Source organism: Salvelinus alpinus, chromosome 21 (genome assembly GCF_045679555.1).
Source record: "Salvelinus alpinus chromosome 21, SLU_Salpinus.1, whole genome shotgun sequence".
NCBI classification, from domain to species: Eukaryota; Metazoa; Chordata; class Actinopteri; order Salmoniformes; family Salmonidae; genus Salvelinus; species Salvelinus alpinus.
Genome location: NC_092106.1, coordinates 27,399,512 through 27,424,505, shown reverse-complemented (window position 1 = coordinate 27,424,505; position 24,994 = coordinate 27,399,512). Strand labels below are relative to the sequence as shown.

Genomic DNA, 24,994 nt, shown 5'->3' with positions numbered 1-24,994 from the left:
CTGCACTTTGCTCCATTCATCTTGCCCTTGATCCTGACTAGTCTCCCAGTCCCTGCCACTGAGAAGTGGCTTTCGTCTGGCCACTCTACCATAAATGCCTGATTGGTGGAGTGCTGCAGAGATGGTTGTCCTTCTGGAAGGTTCTCCCATCTCCACAAAGGAACTTTGGAACTCTGTCAGAGTGACCATCAGGTTCTTGGTCACCTCCCTGACCAAGACCCTTCTCCCCCGATTGCTCAGTTTGGCTGGGAGACCAGCTCTAGGAAGAGTCTTGGTGGTTCCAAATTTCTTCCATTTAAGAATTATGGAGGCCATTGTTTTTGGGGACCTTCAATGCTGTATAAATGTTTTGGATCCCTAGATCTGTGCCTCAACACAATCCTGTCTCGGAGCTCTAAGGACAATTCTTTCGACCTCTGACATGCACTGTCAACTGTGGGACCTTTTGCAGACAGGTGTGTGCCTGACCACAGGTGGACTCCAATCAAGTTGTAGAAACATCTCAAGGATGATCAATGGAAACATGATGCACCTGAGCTCAAATTTGAGTCTCATAGCAAAGGGTCTGAATTCTTATGTAAATAAGGTATTTCTGTTTTTATTTTTTGTAAATTTGTCATAATTTCTAAAAACCTGTCATTATGGGGTATTTTGTGTAGATTGATGAGGCGAAGAAATATTTAATCAAATTTAGAATACGGCTGTAATGTAACAAAATGTGAAAAAAGGGGAAAGGTTCTGAATACTTTCCGAACGCACTGTACGCCAAAGATATAATTCTCCACTCTGATAAACCAAAAAGCATTTGAAAATGTTCAGAAAATGAAATGCTGTACACGTTCACTTCCTGGCTTCATCTCTTAGAGGAGGACCTCTGTGATAAAAGGCTGGATGTGTGTCTGTGCACAAATATCTGGGGGAAGTACAGTCAATGTAGGTCCTAGGCTGAAGGTTCTAGGCTGAATTTTTTTATTTTATTTTACCTTTATTTAACTAGGCAAGTCAGTTAAGAACAAATTCTTATTTTCAATGGCAGCCTAGGAACAGTGGTTTACTGCCTTGCTCAGGGGCAGAACGACAGATTTTTTTTATCTTGTCAGCTCAGGGATTCGATCTTGCAACCTTTCAGTTGCTAGTCCAACACCACTAGGCTACCTGCCGCCCCGAATGTTTGCCACTGGGCAGGACTGGTGTCATCGTGTCTATAAACACACAAAGAGCTATACAATATACTACCTGGCCAACAGGCATACAGACACAGGTATATTACCCTCCATGCTCCCCACTGCCTCCCCCTCTGATAACAGAAAGGACTACCTTTGATGATACCGATTCACAAGGCCGATTCTCATCTCTCCTGTGGAGCACAGCACCACTGATGGTAGGGCTGTCAGGGCCACCGTAACCCCCAACCCTCCACACACAGCAGCAGTATTGTTAGAGAGGGGTAAAGATAAAGATTTTTGTTGGGGTGCAAGGCAGATATTTACACTGCTCAAAAGAGTAGGAGAGAAAGAGTACTGCTACTAGAAACACATCAGCAGAACAGACATACTATAGTGTAGCCTGTTTACCAGTGGATACTAAAATGTAGCCTGTTGGCCAAATAGCCAGTGGAGACTAGAGTGTAGCCTGTTTTCCAGATAGCCAGTAGAGACTAGAGTGTATCTTGTTGGCCAGATAGCCATTGGAGAGAAAGGATAAAACACACCATATAACCACAAGTTACAGCACAGGTAAACCAACCAATAATACCTTATACAATAATTATGGCGAAGCAATTCAAAGGCAACTTCATAGAAACAACTGACAAGAAACAACCCATTCATAAACTGTCACGAGAAATTTCAATCCTAATGATGATAACAATCACTATAGCTTTGATCAATTCCTCCTAGGTTGTAAAGCTAGGGTTAATAAGAATTAGGCAAAGACTCAGATTCTGCAAAAGGTTCGTTGTAGTTTATTCATGAGAGCTCTCAAGTCAACCAAAATTTGAACAGACTTTATAACCCCCTCTACGCGCGCACACACACACACACACACACACACACACACACACACACACACACACACACACACACACACACACACACACACACACACACACACACACACACACACACACACACACACACACACACACACACACACACACACACACACACACACACACACACACACACACACACACACAGAGAGACAGTTTTATCACTTTCCTACCAGCCTTGGAAGTTTCTCGCAATTCTCTTCCTCCCCAGATAAGAGAGGCCTTGGAAGGGCCCTCCTGTTGTCAGCTTTTTCAGAGTGATCATGTGTAGTCTACCAGCCTCTGATTTCTTCACATATTTCTCCCTCTTAACTTGTCCCACACATGTATTATTGGAATATAGTCTTATATGTTTCAGGGTGGAATTCTTTAGTCCTTACCTTAAACATAAAAATTCCCTTATCAATCCACCCTTTGACTAAATATTACACACTGATACGTCAACCTTGATTGTGATTGAAATGATAAATGTCACACAAAATCAAACAAAACCAATACATATAATTACATCATATACCCATCAACGACTGTTCTAGGCCTATATCCAATATAACTCTTCTTTTTAGGATTTTCATTATAGTCTTTATTAAATGAACAGTCTGTCTAAACATTGAAGATAGACTCATCCAACATGGGCATCTCGTGGTTGAAAGAATCGAAGCCATCTACTAGGCCTGGAGGCATGTAGTTGTCATCCCACTGGTCGGAGCTCGGAATCGGTCCGTACCTCATCATTTGTTGCGTCATCGATCTCTCTAGAGTCCTGGTAATTAAACCTCTCACACATGGGATCAAACAGCATCCACACAACACCAACACACTCATGCAGGTGAAAGCAGCCCACAATACAGTACTTACAGCATTTTTCAATTTTCCGAACATACCATCGAACCACCCAGTCAGGGAGGTATCCACCCCAGAGATCTCTGCTAACTCATGAGCTAATGTGGTTAAACCGGCCAGGGCCTTGGTCACAGATCCATCTGGAGATGTGTTATTAGAAATACACGTGCAACAATGAACCCCAATTATTCTACATACCCCACCCTTTTTTGCCAATAACATATCAAGAGCCAGTCTATTTTACCAGGTCATGAGTTAGGTGGCGGATAATTGGTCAGAGAACCCCTTTACTGCATCCCCGGTTTCATTCATGAATCTCTGTTGATTATAATAGATGTAATTAATCCAATCCACATTTTTATTTATTGTCAACCACCAAAGAACCTAGTGGTAAAGCCTTCACCTATTTGATTCATAGCTTTGTATTCATCTGGAACTTCCCTGGAGATGCCAATAGCATCCATCTAGACAAAGCTACTCCCATCCTGTGAACTAAACGCGCAAACAAAAAGGAGGTATTTGGACATAAATTATGGACTTTATCGAACAAAACAAACATTTATTGTGGAACTGGGATTCCTGGCAGTGCATTCCGATGAAGATCATCAAAGGTAAGTGAATATTTATAATGCTATTTCTGACTACTGTTGACTCCACAACATGGCGGGTATCTGCATGGCTTGTTTTGGTGGCTGAGCGCTGTACTCAGATTATTCCATGGTGTGCTTTCGCTGTAAAGCTTTTTTTGAAATCTGACACAGTTGCATTAAGGAGAAGTATATCTTTAACAAACAGTCTTCTCATGTGTTCTGCTATTATATCTCCAACTGCTATGTCTTCCTGTTCTGGTCTCCCTAACTCTGGCATTCTATATGGTCTACCTGATTAGCTGAAATGTAATCCATTGTTTAAAGAAATAGATCCTATTAAACCAACTCTAGGGATAATATCTGGATCTAATATTTTAGCTACCATAATCGTGTCCGCCAAGTAAGTTGGGAATGCTTCTACCCATTTGCTGTATATATCTATTATATATGTATTTTTAAGTAGTTCGTAACCTGCAGTGTTTCCTATGTGTCATCAAGGCAAAGGGTGGCTACTTTGAAGAATCTCAAATATAAAATATATTTTGTTTAACACTTTTTTGGGTATTACTTGATTCCATATGTGTTATTTCACAGTTTTGATGTCTTCACTGTTTTTCTCCAATGAAGAAAATAGTAAACATTAAGAAAAACCCTTAAATGAGGAAGTGTGTCTAAATTTTTGACTGGTACTGTATATATTTGATGAAAAACTTGTTTGGACCTTACTCCTATTAGCCCATACAAAAGCTACAGACAATTTTGTTAAATCAATATTTTCAGGATGTCTCATGGTCTGACAAACACTGCTCAGCTCTGTCACCTTTCACTGCTGATGCGGAATTGTTACATAGGCGGATTCGGTGGGAAGTTTTACAGCTGCACCATCGAGAGCATCCTGACCAGTTGCATCACCGCTTGGTATGGCAACTGCTCGGCATCCGACTGTAAGGCGCTGCAGAGGGTAGTGCGTATGGCCCAGTACATCCTTGGGGCCAAGCTTCCTGCAATCCAGGACCTATATACTAGGTGGTGTCGGAGGAAGGCCCAAAAAATTGTCAGACTCCAGTCACCCAAGTCATAGACTTTTCTCTCTGCTACCTCACGGCAAGCGGTACCGGAGCGCCAAGTATAGGTCCAAAAGGCTCTTTAACAACATTCTAAAGACATCGTTTGACATGTTTCTACTGACTGTAACGGAACTTTTGGACATTTCGTCACGTTATAGTGGACGCGCTTTGAGATTTTGGTTAGGGAGTTTGGTAAACAATTCGAAAGTAGCTAATTGGACATAAATAACGGACATTATCGAACAAATCAAGCATTTATTGTGGACCTGGGATTCCTAGGACTGCATTCTGATGAAGTACATCAAAGGTAAGCAAACATTTATCATGTATTTTCTGGTTTCTGTTGAGACCAACATGGCGGCTAATTTGGCTATTGTTCTGAGCTCCGTCTCAGATTATTGCATGGTTTATTTTTCCGTAAAGTTTTTTTGAAATCTGACACAGCGGTTGCATTAAGGAGAGGTATATCTATAATTCCATGTGTATAACTTGTATTATCATCTACATTTATGATGAGTATTTCTGTTGAAACGATGTGGCTATGCAAAATCACTTGATGTTTTTGCAACTAGTGAATCTAACACGCCAATGTAAACTCTGATTTTTTTATATAAATATGAACTTTATCAAACAAAACATGCATGTATTGTGTAAAATGAAGTCCTATGAGTGTCATCTGATGAAGATAATCAAAGGTTAGTGATGAATTTTATCTCTATTTCTGGTTTTTGTGAAAGCTATCTTTCGCTGGAAAAATGGCTGTGCTTATTGTGGTTTTGTGGTGACCTAACATAATCGTTTGTAGTGCTTTCGCTGAAAAGCATATTTGAAATCGGACACTTTGGTGGGATTAACAACAAGATTACCTTTAAAATGATATAAGACACATGAATGTCTGAGGAATTTTAATTATGAGATTTCTGTTGTTTGAATTTGGCGCCCTGCACTATCACTGGCTGTTGTCATATCGATCCCGGTAGCGGGATTGCAGCCATAAAAGGTTTTTAACATACATCTTGAATAACGTTCCAACCGGAGAATTACATCGACTTCAATTGACCGATGGAACGGAGCTCACTCTCACGTGAACGCGCCTGTTCAATGCGTGGGCACCTCATGGAAGTGATTACTCATTCCTGTCTCCTTCGGCCCCCCCTTCACATTAGAGTCATCAGACAAAGTTCTATTGACTGTTGACATCTAGTGGAAGCCGTAGGATGTGAAAACCCATCCATATCTCTCTGTATTTTCAATGAGAGCTTGGTAGAAAATCTGGCACCCCCAGAAAATATCCAAACAGGAAGTGGAACTTCTCAGGTTTTTGCCTGCCATATGGGTTCTGTTATACTCACAGACATAATTCAAACAGTTTTAGAAACTCCAGAGTGTTTTCTATCCAATACTAATAATGCTCTGCCCATGTGTCAATATTGCCGCATAGCTAAACAGTGACTTAGGTAGGCCGATACTATCTGTTTCTTTATTATGAGCCTCACACTTACAAATAGCTAACTTTTCTAGATGCTGGCAAAAGTACAGCATCTAATAGATTCAAAATCAACTGAGCATGTGTAATAGGTTTCCCAGAGGTATTTACCATACCTATGTGGCAGGTACATTGCAGGTTAGGAAAGACTTTAGAGCAGGTGGTAGAGCAGGTTAGGAAACACTGCAGGTTACGAACTACTTAAAAAAATGTTTTAAGTAGTTCGTTATCCCATAGGCCACAAAGTCTTTCGTGAACTGCAGTGTTTCCTAACCTGCTCTATCAACTGCTCTACCATCCTTCCTCCCTGTTGACACATGGCTCTGCCCATGTGTCAATATTGCCGCATATCTAAACAGTGTCTTTGGTAAGATTAGTAAATGATCCTTATGTCCGACATGATCTTGTAGGATTGCCCCTTTCTTTTTCCACATGTCCAATTCTTTCTGGGGCATTTGTTCTTGGCTATCCCGTAACAATTCTCTGTCAATTGTCTTATCTTAAGATGTATCTGTGCTGCTTTGTATGGTTTTAAATGCATATGTGCTGTCTGTGTAAGTAATAACCTTTCTCTCCTTTCTTATTTCGCAGGCTCTAGTCAATGCTACTATTTCGGGCTGCTGTGCAGAATAATTTCTAGGCAATAGTTCAGTGTCTAACACCTTAGTTCCTGAAACCAACTAAGCTTTCATTCCCCTTTTAGTTAGGGTAACAACTACGTTCAATAAAATCATCATATCTCTTCCTAGCGAATTTACTAAACATATGCTGGTCTCCACTCAGTAACTGTTATCTACCCATTCTGTGTCACTTTTATCTCCTCTCCATCCTGGCTTATTATGAAATTCTAACCTTCTGCTCTCTATCTTTCTCTCCTCCTCTCTTCCTACTATTCCAAAACCATCAAGGTCTCAGCATAGTGCGGGGGAGGACTTTCTCATAACAGTCAGTATCAAATATGGTTTCTGTTTCCAAATATTGACTAAATGTCTCACTGTCTCCCTGTTTGCACTCATGGATTTTAGAAAAATCAACATGTCTATGGTAGTAATCTCTAAGATTATTACATAGTTGATTAAGTTTATCTCGATACTCTCAATGATCCTGGATCACCACAGATGTCATACATCCCTGTCCTGTTGGCTTAGAATATGTCCTAAATACTTAACAGAAGTCTACCAGTATTAAAACTTATTCTTGCTAACTTTATAACCTTATTCAACAACAAACTATAATAATACTATTATATAAATTTCACAGCCTTGTTGTGCTAAATTTCTTACACTGCATACAACAACAGCTGACTACCTAAGGGAAAATAAAACTTAGCTAGGTTACTAAACATTACTTAAGCCAAAATAGTGGGAGTTTCAAAATAACCTTATGACCATTTTTTATAAACCCACCTTCGCCCCATTTTTAACACATAATTCTCCATGAGAGTAATGTATAAAAAATACTACTACTACTGGTCAAAAGATAAAATAACATTTCAAATAACATAATTAGAACAAAATCACTACTCTGAAACCCTCCACAAAGAAAAATGATTGTACCCTTATGGTCATAGGAAGATAGACTTAAGGACGCCTACCATTAGTCAAAGGCTATGCCCTTTCTCTCTTCTCATTGGTTCAAATTACAAATATGTCTAAGAACTTTAAATTACATTATTATTATCAATTACACAAATGACCTTAAAATCAGTATTACAAATGACCTTAAAAACTTCTTGAGAATACAGGGGGTGCTATTTTCCCATTAGCATAATTTGCTCTACAGATTAAACTGCCTCTTATTCAATTATTGCTCTTACTATATGCATATAAATAATACCATTGGAAAGAAAACAATCTCTAGTTTCTAAAACCGTTTCAATTTTGTCTCTGAGTGATACAGAAGTCATTTGACAGCACTTTCCCTGACCAAGAAGAAAAAAGCAAGATGTGTTATGCCAGCTTCAACGCTCTGCCTATATATGGTCGTGCCCCCTATGACCCGAAACACACCTCATTGGCCTTCCTCTGGGTGACAAGAGGACGTCAGAGGAAAAATATCTTGTTTATCTGGGACTGACGTGAAATGAGAGCTAATTCTTTGGCGTGACCGACAACTTCCGGTTCTCTATATCGTGCGACTTGGAGCTGCGATTGTCTTCTGTTGTACGGCCATTATTATCTCCGTCTCGAAGTTTGTTTGATACATGTGACCAGATCATCGTAATGTATGTTTTTTCAATATAGTTTAATCAGATTATTTGAATTTTTTCGGGAGTTTTGCGGTGTTCCGTTGTCTGATTTTATTATCGTTTGAGAAATCCGTGCCACTCGACCAGTACCTGTGCTAAATGGAGTGGGAAAGGAACCATTCTGAACGCAACCAACGACTCATCTTGACAAAGGACACTTTGATCAACATTCTGATGAAAGATCAGCCATAGTAAGACCCAATTTACGATGTTATATCATATCTGTTGTGCATGTGAACTGGCCGTGGGCGCCCAGCCGAATCTGCCTGGTATAGCTATGCTAATTTAGCGCTACATTTTGTTTTCATTATAAAACATTTAATAAATCTGAAATATTGTTTGGATTCACCAGATGTTGGGCTTTCAATATCTGTACGCTGTGTATTTTTTTGAAATGTTTTAAGATGAGTAATTCGTTATATGACGTTGGTCTCTGTAATTGTTCTGGTTGGGTCAGCACTATTTCAGATTGCAGCTGCAATGTAGAACTGTGATTTATACCTGAAAAATGCACATTTTTCAAAAAAAGAACTATGCTATACCATAAATATGTTATCAGACTGTCATCTTATGAAGTTGTTTCTTGGTTAGTGGCTATATATATTTTTATTTAGTCGAATTAGTGATAGCTACTGACGCAGGAAAAAACTGTTGGGAGTAAAGAAATCGTGTCCTTTGCTAACGTGGTTAGCTAATAGATTTACATATTGTGTCTTCCCTGTAAAACATTTTAAAAATCTGAAATGGTGGCTTTATTCACAAGACCTGTATCTTTCATCTGGTGTCTTGGACTTGTGATTTAATGATATTTAGATGCTACAAGTTACTTGTGACGCTATGCTAGCTATGCTACTCAGTGGGGGGGTGGTGGGGGGTGCTCCCGGATCAGGGTTGGTGACTCGTTAGAGGTTAAATTCATTATCCAAATGGCTTTCCAATGAGGCTGATCATACCACAATGGAAAGTCATGATAGAGGTCATAGGTCATACTAACCCTTCAAAGAAGTGTTTCTTACTATATTAGACAAATTAAAGAAAAAGCGTCAAACATTTTCTACATGTAGTATCCCAGGTTCGCAGAACATTCTGTTATCAAAAGAATTCACGTGTTTAATTAGTACTCAGAAAATAAAACTTCTAAAATTCCATGTGTGTCCGTGCCCCTTTAAGATATCGTGGCACTAAGAAAAATGGAAATCTCCTTTTAAGATATTGTGGCACTCAGACAAATGGAAATCTCCTTTAAGATATCGTGGCACTAAGACAAATGGAAATCTCACCAAACCCAAAGGAAATAGAACACACCAATCCAAACATTGTATTTTAAAAATATCAACAAATAGTTATACACTATTTGTTGTGTGTGGGTATTTGCAAACCCTAGGTTAAAAACAAACAAAACATTTCCAGGTCTTTTCAATTTGGTAGTTTTTATGGCTCTATCTCACTCACTCTCCCCAAGATTCTATCCCCAGGAAACATTCCAAGGAGAGAGAAAACAACTGATGCCCCTGAGACAGATGTCTATGTATCTGCTAATTTCCAAAACATATTAAATTGCTTGACTACAGAGGTAACAAACTGTACTTCAAATCTATGATACTCCCCCACTTAACATACTACCTGACTAGTTTGGCCCAAGTTTGCTTTACAACATTAAAACCCATTCAGTCTGTTCTGCAAACAGGCTCTCAAAGTGCTTGATAGGAAGCCCAATAGCTATAATCACTGTTACATTCTCCGATAGCATGAGCTCCTGCATTGGAAAAAAATATTTAGCAATAAACTGATGCATATCTCGTATTCAAGATTCTAAATGTCCAGGCTCCCCCTCCACTCACTAATGACCGGACATTGTTCCACGTAATGGAAACAGATTATAATGTTAGAATACATTAAACGTCCTGCTCAAATTCACCAAGCAACAATAAACTTCTCAATATTTTATTTCATCAGATCATTTAGGCAACAGACAACGTATTACATCGAAATCGCCTCGCTATTATTTTGAATGAATTAGTCTTTCAATTGAACCTAAACAAGCTATTATAACGTTCAGTCTATATCTTAAACCAGGCAAAACATACCAATAGTTGAATTACAATCAAGAAATCCAGATTTTAGTCAATTGGTGCATAGGCTGGGAAACAAACCCGAGCCTCCCATGTGGCAGGTGAGAATTATACTTTATTATACCACTGAACCACCAAAGCTATTGAAATGACGAAGACTCCTAACAAATAACCCTATTTATAATTGCCTGTAGTCGTAAAATCAGGCACGTACTACCGAGACAATTCCCAGAAAATAGCCCTAATTTAAAGGTCCAAGCATTTCTCCAGCGATGATTCTCATTACTCTCGCTCTCGTTGTCTCTCTCTTTTTCTCTCTATCTTTCTGTATGTCACCTTATCTTTTCTTTTCCTTTCCTCTCTTAACTTTTGTCACCCTCTCTATCTCCTACTCAGAATTTAGGAATAATTACTATTGTGACTTTTGATAAGTTATTAGGTCTCACACGCACATAATTTTTCCACTGTTGATATCCTTCTTGAAACTTTCTCTCTCTCTTTCTCTACTCTTGCCTTCTTTTCCGGGCTTCAGACAGCCACACCCTGGCTGTATCTAGCCCTCGACCTGCTGTTTCCCTTAATTATCTACACACATCTTATGTATCTGCTTTATCATTAATTCAAATTTTTCTATATTTAAACGTCCTTCAAATTCATACTTTTTTCTCCATCTTGGGCCAAAATAAATGTTCCTTCTATATATCTCCCATTTCCGGTTAATTCCGGAATCTCCTTAGAGGATCTGCCACCCATGTTTATTCAATTACTATTGTTGTTATTATGCTTATTCTCACAATCTATGTGTGTGTTTCTATAATTTGTTATTATCCTTAATTTATATGTATGTGCTTTTACTTTCTATGTTGATGAATACCTCTTTCTCTATCTCTCCTAGGATCTTAGAATAATTATTTTTATTTGCTTTTGATAGATTATTAGGTCTCACACGTATACAACAATAAGCTATTTCCCAGGGGTTGTAAGGCCCTGGTTAACAGCCCATTTTTCCGTTGTTTCTTATGACTTTCGACTGATTAATATATCTATCTTATTCGCAAGTAATTATCTTCTTATCCTTGTTGAAAACTTTCTATGTGTGTGCTTTTTACTTTCTTACTCAATTACTATAGTAATTTTCTAATGTGTATTCTTTCTATGTGTGTGTCATATATCTCTCATCTCTTCCACCCATGGTATCCTCTATTGGTTTTAGAGAAATTCTCCTATACGGTATAGGGTTATATGGTTGTTATTTACCTACACGCGTTCTTAGAATAATCCTAACCCCTTTTCAATTGGATTTCTATCTGTTAACTATTTGAATGTATCTCTACACCAATACTTAACAAGTTCAATCCTAGCGGGATTTCTATCTATTAATTATTTTTTATTTTATCTCGACACCAATACTCAACAAGTTCAAGCCTAGCGGGATTTCTATCTGTTAACTTTCTTAATGTATCTCTACACCAATACTCAACAAGTTCAAACCTAGCGGGATTTCTATCTGTTAATTATTTTAATGTATCTCTACACCAATACTCAACAAGTTCAATCCCCCCTGTATACTTTTAACAGTCTTGGACTATCTCGATACCGGGTAGTTTCTTTTGGTAATGGCTTTAACTACCACGAATCATTTCGGACCCGTCCCCTTGTTTCCCCGATCTGTTACCCAGTGCCGCCAACACTAACATAGATACTTTTGTATTTAAACTTTCTCTACATTAGATTATATGGACGGTATACTCGATACAAATCTTACTTACTGTTAGTTTTACAGTTAAAATCCTCCCTCACATTTATCTTGACCAATGCTTTATAGGAATGTAATCCAGTCCATAACTAAGTACATTTTTAGTAAGTTTAAAATTTAACCCCAAACTAATGAATAAAGATTACTGACCTTATCTTGAAGCTGAGAATTCAATGTAGGTTGGATCTCGTCACCGCATCTGTCGTGTACCAGTTTACCACTGGCCTGAAGTAGACCCTCAATCTTAGAGGTCAGGTCTTTGTCTTACGGATCCGTGATCCGCCCGTGCACGGTTTTCAGCAGTTCCTTGGGATGACAGAGGCAGGGATTGAGATCTGGCTCGAAGGACCAAGCTGTCACGAGAATCTTCAATCGCAATGATGATAACAATCACTATAGCTTTGACCCATTCCCCCTGCAAAAGGTTCGTTGTAGTTTATTCATGAGAGCTCTCAAGTCAACCAAAATTTGAACAGACTTTATAACCCCCTCTACGCGCGCACACGCACACACACACACACACACACACACACACACACACACACACACACACACACACACACACACACACACACACACACACACACACACACACACACACACACACACACACACACACACACACACACACAGAGACAGTTTTATCACTTTCCTAACAGCCTTGGAAGTTTCTCGCCGTTCTCTTCCTCCCCAGATAAGAGAGGCATTGGAAGGGCCCTCCTGTTGTCAGCTTTTTCAGAGTTATCATGTGTAGTCTACCAGCCTCTGATTTCTCCACATATTTCTCCCTCTTAACTTGTCCCACACATGTATTATTGGAATATAGTCTTATACATTTCAGGGTGGAATTCTTTAGTCATTACCTTAAACATATGAATTCCCTTATCATAAACCTTAGAGAATTTTCTATATTCTGTCTTACCCCCCAGTGTAGGAGTGAGGAGGGTATGAATGGATGTGTGGGTGTGTTAACTTCTCTGCGCTACGGATCCCTTTAGCGGGATCATTTTCCTAAACAACCGCTGAATTGCAGGGCGCAAAATATTACTAAAAATATTTATAATCATGCAATCACAAGTGAAATATAGCAAAACACAGCTTAGCTTGATGTTAATCCACCTATCGTGTCAGATTTTGAAAATGTGCTTTACAGCGAAAGAAATCCAAGCTTTTGTGAGTGTATCAATCGATGCTAGAACAGTTAGCCCCAAATTAGCATGGTCACGAAAGTCAGAAAAGCAATACAATTAATCGCTTACCTTTGATAATCTTCGGATGTTTGCACTCACAAGACTCCCAGTTACACATAAATGTTATTTTTGTTCGATAAATATTACTTTTATAACAAAGAAACGCCATTTGGGTTGCGCGTTATGTTCAGAAAACTACAGCCTCGTTCCGGTCCTGAAAGGCAGAAGAAAATTCCCAAACGTATCAGATTCAAAAATATTACAAAAAATATTTATAATCATGCAATCACAAGTGAAATATACCAAAACACAGGTTAGCTTGTTGTTAATCCACCTATCGTGTCAGATTTTGAAAATATGCTTTGCAGCGAAAGCAATCCAAGCTTTTGTGAGTGTATCAATCAATGCTAGAACAGTTAGCCATATATTAGCTTGGTTAGCTTGGTCACGAAAGTCAGAAAAGCAATAAAATTAATCGCTTACCTTTGATAATCTTCGGATGTTTGCACTCACGAGACTCCCAGTTACACAATACATTTTATTTTTGTTCGATAAATATTACTTTTTTAACAAAAAAACGCCATTTGGGTTGCGCATTATGTTCAGAAAACCAAAGCCTCGTTCCGTTCGACGAAAATTCCAAAAAGTATCTGTAATGTTCGTAGAAACATGTCAAATGTTTTTTATAATCAATCCTCAGGTTGTTTTTAATAGGCAAAAACAAAGAAGACCTTAAAATGTCCCAAGTCTCCTTGGCCAAATCACAATAGTATCACAAAAAAAAGACCTAGTCCAATCAATAAACCAAAATAATTAACCATCTAAAATGCACTCCATTGAAGACAAATGTCAAAAACAACACGGCCAGCAGGGCAATAATAGTCCAGCGACAGTGAACATCAAATGACGCGCAGTGAAAAAGCACTGGAGTGAGATAGGTCAAATGTGAGTGAGAGAGAGGGGGGGCGTCTTTGCTGTGGACTTCAGAATTGCAGTTGAACTTGTCTGTCTGTCCAATACTCCTGATGGTTTGTTGGTTAGTTTGTCAAAGCTCACAACAATGCTGCTACTAATCCATGCGATTAATGACAGGAGCGGTCCCAACAGATTAACACCGCCAATAGACTTAAAAACTTTACAAACTAAGCACGCTGAAAATAAACGAGAGTTGCAAACACTGTGAAACTCCCGCGCCAATCGAGAGCTCTCACACAGAGCTGGAAGAGCCATCTTCCTCCCTTTCCTCCTTCCTGACTGCTGATTCCATCTTAAAGTGGCAGCGCACGATGAAGGCTCTGTGCAGGATTTTGCAAAACACACACACACACGCACACGCACACGCGCACGCGCACACGCACACACACACATAGAGGGTTTTAGTGGACTGATTACGAAGCTGGGTGAGACTATGTGATGGTACACAGCAGGATAGGGGGCTCAACAGGATGAGACAGGACTGGACATAAACACACACACTCTGCGACTGTGCCGACGCAGCTGCCTCGGACATGCAGGCTCCATGTGTCACAGGCAGTAGGGGAGCGATGCTCTTCCCAGCACAGCTAATCAATCACAGAGACCCCATCCTCCAAGGTTCAGCACAACACCACAGGGTACAGGGCAGAGCACAGAGCAATGCTCCAAAAACACCCGAGAGAATTCTCACCACGACTTCAGTCAGGTCAAATGAGAGAGAGGGATGGAGTTGACATCTGATTTTCCTTTGTGACAGAGACAGGAAACAAAGGTGAAAGATGGGCATTTTGGTGTCCATTATTCTTTGCCCCCGTAGTTGGCCCCTCGTCTTTTGAACCTCAAAGTTACAGACTGTGAGTAATGCTCCAGAAACCACATACAGTTGCCTCTTTCTGTTTTCAATGGTTCCCTCTTCACTTTCTTTCCTCCTGTCTACAGTATGCCTTCCTCTTCTACTCATCATCCCTCTCTCCACAGCTGAGAAGAGAAGAATAAGCAACAGATTCGTGTTAATGGTCGGTCGTTTCAGTGTTGTCCCCCTTAGTGAGCCTGCCATCTGGCCCGGCATGTAATGGCTCTCGTAATCTGCCCATTATGGGTCAGGGACGAGGATTACGTCACCAGGGCAGTCCAAGTCCCAAGTCCCAGGGACCTCTGGATCAATGAAGGCCTCCACAGGGACTCCTGCCCTGGCAGACGTCAAAACTGTCCATTGGGTATTAAAGAGCAGTCCGTCAGGCCGTCTTCACTAGAAGGTTCGGGCGTGGGCCGGGGTGGATGGGGGGTCCCTCTCCCCTAAGGGAGGCCTCTGTAACCTCCAGTGTGTATTAACACCCCAGCGGGTCTCCAGTGACATGCCATACCTCCTGAGTATCGACAGATCGGGTAACAAAGGGCCTCCTCTGGGCCCTCGTTCTCCTCCGCACTGCGGTGTGGTGTGATCAGCCTGAGGAGAGGAGAAACCTAACTCTTCCCCTCTCAAACTACTCTTTCTCAGTTTACACAGGCAGTGAATGTTGGGGGATTTGGTATTATGATTTTGAATGGGCATTTTCTTTACTGAGCTCTCCCCGCCCCGGACCTTTGCCTGTTCTCAGACCGATGGCCACTGCATGCCCGCTGTGTCCCTACCCACTGCTGCCTCTCTGCTCTGCAGCCCCCTGCAGCCCCCTGCACAGCCACCACCATCTGCTCCCTGCCACTACCCTGGCACTGCCCTCCGCTCTCCTCTCTCATGCAGGGCACTGGCGACTGCGCTGACACCCTCTCACCATGCTACCTCTCACCTGGCAGGAAGCACACACACACACACACACACACACACACACACACACACACACACACACACACACACACACACACACACACACACACACACACACACACACACACACACACACACACACACACACACACACACACACACACACACACACACCCTGCACGCTGGGAGCTGTGGTGCATCCGGCCCAAACATGAACCTTCTAATGTCACTGTGGAGATGACACATAGGAAACAAATAATGTAGTGTGTGTGTGTGTGTGTGTGTGTGTGTGTGTGTGTGTGTGTGTGTGTGTGTGTGTGTGTGTGTGTGTGTGTGTGTGTGTGTGTGTGTGTGTGTGTGTGTGTGTGTGTGTGTGTGTGTGTGTGTGTGTGTGTGTGTGTGTGTGCAGAAGTGTGAGCATCGCATGAAGGATGGTACCGGGGCCACTGAACTCATTTTCGCTTCTCCCACTACACCCTGACCTCTGACCCTTATGTCTCATTTACCCCACTTCCCATCATGCCGTTCACCCCAGAAAACGAGGGAGGGAGGAGGAGGGAAAGGGGGCGGTGTCACTGTCTTACCGTCTCATCCTCTTGTGTTTTAACCTCTTCACCCATCATCTCTGTTTATTTATGGCCACCATGGGTTATGGCGCCGGCCGTGCACCTAAAGCTGTCAAACCGGCCCAGGACCCCAGGCAGGCAGCACGGTCACCTTGGCCTGGAGACGCACAGCACCGCACACAGGCAGTAGCCCAGGACACAATGCACACCCACAGACACACACATTCCTCTCCTTTTGGCTCCCCAGCACCACTCCGCCAGAGGCGGGTTAATATTCCACAGGCGGTCGTATAAAGATTATAGCAGTCTTCTCTTTTTCTTCTCTTCCACTGCACCCCCCTCTCCTTTTTTATTTTCTCTTTCTATTTGCTGGTAATCAGGTGGTAATCAGGTGGTAATCAGGTGGTAATCAGGTGGTAATCAGGTTGTAATCAGGTGCTAATCAGGTTGTAATCAGGTTGTAATCAGGTGGTAATCAGGTTGTAATCAGGTGGTAATCAGGTTGTAATCAGGTGGTAATCAGGTGGTAATCAGGTTGTAATCAGGTTGTAATCAGGTTGTAATCAGGTTGTAATCAGGTGGTAATCAGGTTGTAATCAGGTTGTAATCAGGTTGTAATCAGGTTGTAATCAGGTGGTAATCAGGTTGTAATCAGGTGGTAATCAGGTTGTAATCAGGTGGTAATCAGGTGGTAATCAGGTTGCAATCAGGTTGTAATCAGGTTGTAATCAGGTTGTAATCAGGTGGTAATCAGGTTGTAATCAGGTGGTAATCAGGTTGTAATCAGGTTGTAATCAGGTGGTAATCAGGTGGCCAGCAGCTCAGATGACTGACCCTGTCGTTAATTAAGTGAATGCTTCCCTGGCTGGGGGGAGGCTGGGTAAGATTGTGGGTGATGCCGTCTTGCTGTGGACACCCCTGTAAACTGTCAGCAAGGCAGGGCAGGGTTGGGATGGCGGGGTACCCCCTTCTCAGTCTGGTCTGGCCCCCTGCTCTGAGGAGGCTGTGAGGGGGTGCGCTCCTACAGGGGTGTAAAGTACTTTTAAGTTAAAATACTTTAAAGTACTACTTAAGTAATTTTTGGGGGTATTTGTATTCTACTTTACTATTTATATTTTTAACTGTTACCTAAAGAAAATTATGTACTTTTTACTCCATACATTTACCCTGACACCCAAAAGTACTCGTTATATTTAGTAAGTTTAGCAGGACAGTAAAATGGTCTGATTCACACACTTATCAAGACAACATCCCTGATTGTCCCTACTGCCTCTGATCTAGTGAACTCACTAAGCACATGCTTAGTTTGTAAATTATGTCTGACTGTTGGAAGCGGGCTGCGACTATCCTGGCTATCTGCAAATTTAAAAAAACAAGAAAATGGTTCCGTCTGCTTTGCTTAATATAAGGAATTTGAAATGATTTATACTTTTACTTTTGATACTTAAGTATATTTTAGCAATTACATTTACTTTCAATACTTAAGTATATTTAAAACCAAATACTTTTAGAATTTTACTCAAGTAGAATTTTACTGGGTGACCTTCACTTTTACTTGAGTCATTGTCTATTAAGGTATCTTTACTTTTACTCAAGTATGACAATAGGGTACTTTTCCACCAACGCTCTCCTATTGTAATTATGAGGAGCTGCAGCCCAATATGGTGCCCGGAATATGGGTGAGTGGGTGTATCGAAAGGAGTGGGTGTATGGAAAGCGAATCAGCTAATTGGGCAGATTTATTGCCACTCAATGTTTTGAGTGGCTGATTGGGCAGCATGACGAGTCGATAAGTCGGCGACCAGTGCACCGGTGTGCATCGACATACTGCTGAACTGAATTGCTTCCTACTGGGCAGCTGCAAGGTCGTGTCGCCGGTGGTAACTAACGAGGCCATTTTTTCCTCCCATTATTGTTGTTCAACTATGATAGCAGCCTACACAATAAACTAATATTGATAACCATGTAGATGTGACCTTGATACATACATACACTCAATGGGGATGGCATGAATGGCAACAACACAGGGAATCAGTTCCCTTCGCTCCTGCTTGACAAGCACTACTGTCCAGCAACGGCATTGGAAGTAGATACCTGGTAGCCAATATCAAAGTGACAGTCACTATAAGAACATGTATTCAACACTGGAAGCAACAGTACACCCATCATCAGTACTTTAAATAAAAAATAAACTATCTTCAGTTTTATAACTGAAAATGTACAATTGTTTGTGGCAAACTAACAGTGAAATACAATTCAGGCTCATCCTCTGGCTTCAAAACACAAGTCCATACTCTCGCGGTACGGTAGCTCAATGTATGGATATTGCGTGGTAAGAAACGGAAGAAAAAGAACACAGCTCAATCAAAGCCGTCTAACTTATAGCAGAGCGCTTTCGACACACCCACTCATTTTTATGGATCACCTTCCTTTTTCTCTTTCCCATTGTGCCCGTGTGCCCGTGTGTGTGTGTTTGTGTGTGTGTGTGTGTGTGTGTGTGTGTGTGTGTGTGTGTGTGTGTGTGTGTGTGTGTGTGTGTGTGTGTGTGTGTGTGTGTGTGTGTGTGTGTGTGTGTGTGTGTGTGTGTGTGTGTGTGTGTGTGGCAGGGGAGCAGGGCTGGATAGCATCAGTGGGCTCTGTCTGTGCCAGCGGGTCAGAGACGTAGAGCTGACACATTCCCTGGCGCTGCGCCACACGCCCTGTCCAACTATATCAGCAGTGCGGGAACTCAAACACCCAGCGCCAACCCAGCACCAGCCCAGTATCAACCAGGTGCCATCCATCCCCTCCCCACACCACGCCACGCAGTGCCAAGCAGCACAGTGGTGAAAGTCACACCAACCCGACCAAGGGCAGCCGAGTAGGAAGAACGAGAGGGGGGGGTGGAGGGGGAGTGGAGGGATAGTGTTAGTGCTGCAGTGTGTTTATTCATATTGTGAATGCAATACATTAGAATATGTGTAAAGTCTGACTGGCCCTGACTGTGGCTGTGTCAGAGACACACTATGAACCGGTATCAGTGCCAGTGCTACAGAAACATCAATGTCCAACAGCACACATCCACACCGGCCTCTATAAAAAAAGTACATTGAAATGTACATGTTAGTGAGAGGTGGTGGTTCACACAGCGATTTGAGATGTCATCTAATTTCAAATCGAGCCACGCTAATTCACAGAGAGGGAAACGAGAGGATGGGGAGGGGTGGAGACTAGAATGAGAGATGTGGGTGGAGGAGGAGGAGGGGGTGGAGGAGAAAGGGGAGGAGGGATGAAGGGTTGAGGAGGAGAGGGAGAGAGGGAAAAAATCTCTGTCTCAGCAAAAGTTTCCATTAAAATTTGAGACAAATGATCTCTGTGTCCTTCTCCCATGCTGCCTGGGGCATCATGCTATTTCTATGCAAATAACAACCTCACGCCTTCACTCCTATTATATCTACTAGAGCTAATACAACATGACCCGAGAGAGGGAGCGAGAGGGAGAAAAGGAGAGAGAGAGAGCAACAGAGAGAGAGAGGGAGAAAAAATAACAGAGGGAGAGTGAGGGAGAGAGTGAGAGCACCAAGCACGTACCAGTGAGTGAGGAGAGACAGAGGAAGAGAGGGAGAGAGAGAGTGTGTGGGGTGGATTCACTGAGCTGTGAAAATATATAATGCCAAGAGTGTGAGAGAGAGACAAGAACAACACAAAGACATGGCCATAATTTGTCTCTGGCTGCCTCCCATTTAATATATGACACCCCTCCACTGACGCTTCGCTGGTTCACGGTGCACTGCTGTTTAACTGTACACTTACAACCACATCAAACCCTCTGCATTGATATCACAGTCACACACCTTCAGAATTACACACTGTACCGTGCCAAAGCCTAATACAAATAACAGACTTTAAAGCAGTATCATATGGAAATAAATAGTCATGGGAATGATTGCAAATGCATATGAAATTCTGAGCAAATATTTCACTCGAAATAACGCATTTGTAGTGGGCTTTTGTGCAATGCAGTACCATGCTTTCTTTAGTATCCTATGTAGACAGACGTTTAAATATCTGCAAATGCATATGCAATTCCAAGCACACATTTTACCCAAATTCAAATATGCCACTATTTACCTAATTTGTGGTCTCATCAAGCAGTGTCATATATTGAATATTAATACATGGCACAATGTCTTGTATTATAATAATGAAAGCAGGTGGGAATTGTGCCTGTTTGAGAAGACATGTCTCAACCTTTTCCAAGCAAACACTATGAATGGACATAGAAATGGAAATGTTTAGAGGTCCTCTACACGTTCGGTCTCAGGTGGCATTTCAAAACATAGAGCTATATTGTTCTGAGGAGGCCATGGCATTTTCCTATATATAAATATATATATATCCAGCTGACAAAAAGATACAATGCTGCTGGCTGACTATCCTATCCATAACCCACTCACAATAAATAGACAACCTCCCCTCATATCTAGCTTTCTCTATTTCTCCATCCCTCTTTCCCTCTCTATTTCTCCATCCCTCTTTCCCTCTCTATTTCTCCATCCCTCTTTCCCTCTCCTTTTACTCTCTCTCTCTCTCTCTCTCTCTCTACACACAGCCAGTGCTCTGAATGACAGGCACATACCCACTCAGTTGGCAAGACCGATCGATTTGCTCCTGTGTCTGTATCTGGCTAGCGAGATGGACAAGAAGAGAGGGTTTATGGGGTAGGAGGAGTGTCCACCTGCACAGACGGGCTCTGAGTCCAGACAGAGGCACCCTGTAGGGGGGCAGCTAGCTACCCAACTGGAACTGAACTGTAACACAACTGCAGTCAAAACAACATGCTGGTTAGCAACTAATTGCGCCTGCCTCCATATGGCGCGGGCTGACCCCGATATGTCCCAAAAGTAAGTGCGTGTGTGTCCGTGTGAGAGAGAGCCCACTCAGACTCGTGTGAAGGCAAAACAAAAAGCCCGACATCAGCGATGATAAATCTAGCCATTATTACATGTGAGTTGGGAAAACAGAAACAACCTGCGAATGACTTCTCACACATACCCAATCCCATACCTCTCCATTCCACCCCTGTCCCCCCATAGTATCCCCCCACTGTCACCCCAAAGGCTGCACCCCCCCTCCCCTTCCTCTCCTTAAGAAGGCACCTCAATCCATCTGCTACACATTGCCATTTGCATTTCATGCCTCCCGGCTTTTTTTTGAAGTGGCAATATTTTGATGCAGTCAGAAGGACACATTATCATTATTTCAATTTCCTTTGCGAGGGAAAAAGATAGATGAGAGAGGAATGGAGGTAGGGAGAGAAGGAGGGTGGGAGGAAAGGAGGGAAGGAGGGAGGAAAGGAGGGAAGGATGGAGAGAGAGAGAAAGAGAGAAAGAGAGTGTGAGAAAGAGAGTGTGAGAGAGAGAGTGTGAGAGAGAGAGTGTGAGAGAGAGAGTGTGTGAGAGAGAGAGTGTGAGAGAGAGAGAGAGAGAGAGAGAGAGAGAGAGAGAGAGAGAGAGAGAGAGAGAGAGAGAGAGAGAGAGAGAGAGAGAGAGAGAGAGAGAGAGAGAGAGAGAGAGAGAGAGAGAGAGAGAGAGAGAGAGAGAGAGAGAGAGAGAGAGAGAAGGACAGGGACTCTCAGTTTGTGAGTACAGATGTGCCTGGTAGCAATGCTGTCCACCTATCCCTGCCAGTGTACCTGTGGTGTGTGTCCACTTGTATGGATGTTCTGTATGTGCAGTAGAAAGAGGTAGAAGGAAAAAAAGAAGGCAGAGAGAGAGAGGAGGGGACACACAGAGAGAGATGAGAGAAAGGCAGAACGAGAAGCGAGAGAGTGGTGAAGAGAGAGAGATGAGAGAAAAGAGTACTGTGAATTTTGAGGTGCCGTCTGCAAGCCTCTCCTACAGTAATATGCTTTGTGCTTCGTGATGTGCCTCTCTCTCTCTCCACCCTAGCTCTCTCTATTCCTGAACAACGACACTGCCAGGCTAGCTCTGCAGAGAGACACTTATAGCACAACATCCTAAATCTCTCTCACTACTGGACTTTACGTTTTAGGAAAAACAGCGATATTAGAGCAGCTCTTCTTCAACCCGGGAAAGAATCATGAGCCTACTTAATTCTAGGTATATGTCTGCTATTTTGAATGTGATTTGAATGTTGGCTCTACAATGTGGATTTACATGCAATAGTAACAGACAGCTATCATAGAAAAGGCATAAAAAGGAGTGATTGAAGGCGACTAGAAAATAAGTCTGACTGGAGAGAGAGGTAGAGAGAGAAAGAGAAAGAGAACAATCTCCAGCTAACATGAGAGAGGATAGGACACATAGTCGGATTCTGCCAAAGCCACACTGGAAGCTACTCTCTGTGGCAGTGTTCCACATAACCCCCCTCCCCTCCCTCCATAAATCCACTGTGGAGAAATGAGAATGCACAACCCTCCATCCACCCTGCAACCAGCCCTCTCTTCTTCCCCTGTCCTGTCTATCCTGGTTCCATGGACCAGGTGGGCATGGTGACTGGGACTGCCTGGTTGGGCCTCCCTCCCCATCTGTCTGCGAGCATATTTTAAAAACTATCCAGCAGGGAGCCGGCAGTGGGGAGTAGAGGAGAGGAGCCCTATACAGGCTGTAACTCTCTCTTTCTCAGTCCCATGCAGCTTCCCAATGAGCTGGGTGTCCTTACTCATGTCTCAGTCTATACTACTGCAGCAGGGGGGAGTCGCCAGAGAGCTCTTATCACGGAAGGGGTCTGTGGGATGATGGGGAACCCGCACGGCATCCTTTCAGCCAGGCCAATATAATGTACTGTACTGCACTGCATGTCACGATACTGGAGATGAAGCTGTAATACAGTAGAACAGGGGTGGCCAACCCTCCTCCGGGAGAGTGACTGGATATGCAGGCTTTTGTTCCAGCCCTGCTCTAACACACCTGATTCAGCTCATCGTGGTCTTAAAGAGTTGTAGATGCAGGTGTATTAGAGAGGGGCTGGAGCAAAAGCCTGCATACCCTGTCACTCTCCAGGAGGAGGGTGGGCCACCACTGAAGTAAATACTTAATTGGACAGAAATAGAGCAGAGTCTAGATTGAACAGTACTTCCCCTATCCAGCACGTACAGTGTCAATGTATGGGAATGTCCTGCTCATGACAATGACAGTCATTGCCCAGGGGTAGAGTGAGATTGGATCTGTATTGCTCTCTGCCAGGCTAACAAGCTGACCTATCGTTAACATATTTACAACGCATTATATAGCATACAGCGGCAGTGGACTTCACATACAAAACCACACATGCATAACAAAGCTAACTCAATACCCTGGTCTGTGTGGATTGTTTCAGGCAAACCATTTTCACAGCTATATTGTTTTGGATTTGGTATTTCCCAGTGGACTGGCCCAAGATAGGCTGTTATTTACTGGGAATGCTGGGATCCATTAAAGAGCATGGGATTAACCCTCCGCCTTCAACTCTCGCTTTCTGGGTTAATGTTAATGATGGTCATAAAACGGCAGCGTGCTCAATCTCACATTACTTCCCTGTGGGTCAAAGCCATCCATATGGAATACATTAGAATAAATACCACTCTGTGTGGCTGGCTAGAGGTGGCCAGACATGGGCTGGAGCAATCACCATCAGAGAGAGAATACACACACACATATACACACACACACACTTTCTCACAGCAACATACAGCTCAAGTCCCTTCCAAAATCTCCATGTTACACCCCAACACTAAAATACTCCTGTGCTCTCGGCCTGGCTGGCAATTTCCAAGGAAATGAGAAGCTCTTGCATCAGTGGGTAGATTTAAACAAAAGCACATGAGATTGTCCTAGCAGACCAGAAAGGTAGTTAGTGATGTGTTTTTATGTGCAGATCAAAATGCAACCCCCAAATCATCCCGTTTGAATTAAGGGGCCAGGATATGGAAATACTGAGGGGACTAGCTTGGAGTTCGGAGTTAGCTGCGGACACAAACACGTGCACACACGCACGCACGCACGCACGCACGCACGCACGCACGCACGCACGCACACACACACACACACACACACACACACACACACACACACACACACACACACACACACACACACACACACACACACACACACACACACACACACACACACACACACACACACACACACACACACACACACACACACACACACAGCTTAACAAGAGATCAGCCAGTGAAACAGTTTTGCAATGGATTTCTGAAGAAAAAGAGGGACACCTGTTGGTAAAAATGAGGAACTGCACACTGTAAATGAGCCACTTCCATCGAGTTGTAAGTTTTGCTTCAGTTGAGATGTGCTCACAGTCAAAAGAGGCTAGCTGGATGTGAGCATGCAAACAATGTAAAGGAAATGAGAAGGAATCACTTTGTTTTGAAGGAAAT

At 42.5% G+C, this 24,994-nt stretch overlaps 1 long non-coding RNA gene across 1 annotated transcript; it reads right to left on the bottom strand.

Moving 5' to 3' along the window:
• Positions 1 to 1,856: 1,856 nt before the first annotated feature.
• LOC139548162 (uncharacterized) lies at positions 1,857 to 14,540 on the bottom strand. The gene is made up of 4 exons (XR_011669663.1): positions 13,786 to 14,540; positions 13,372 to 13,516; positions 12,263 to 12,418; positions 1,857 to 2,813 (listed from the first exon to the last, which is right to left on the bottom strand). It is a non-coding gene; the product is annotated as an uncharacterized lncRNA (long non-coding RNA).
• Positions 14,541 to 24,994: the final 10,454 nt, after the last annotated feature.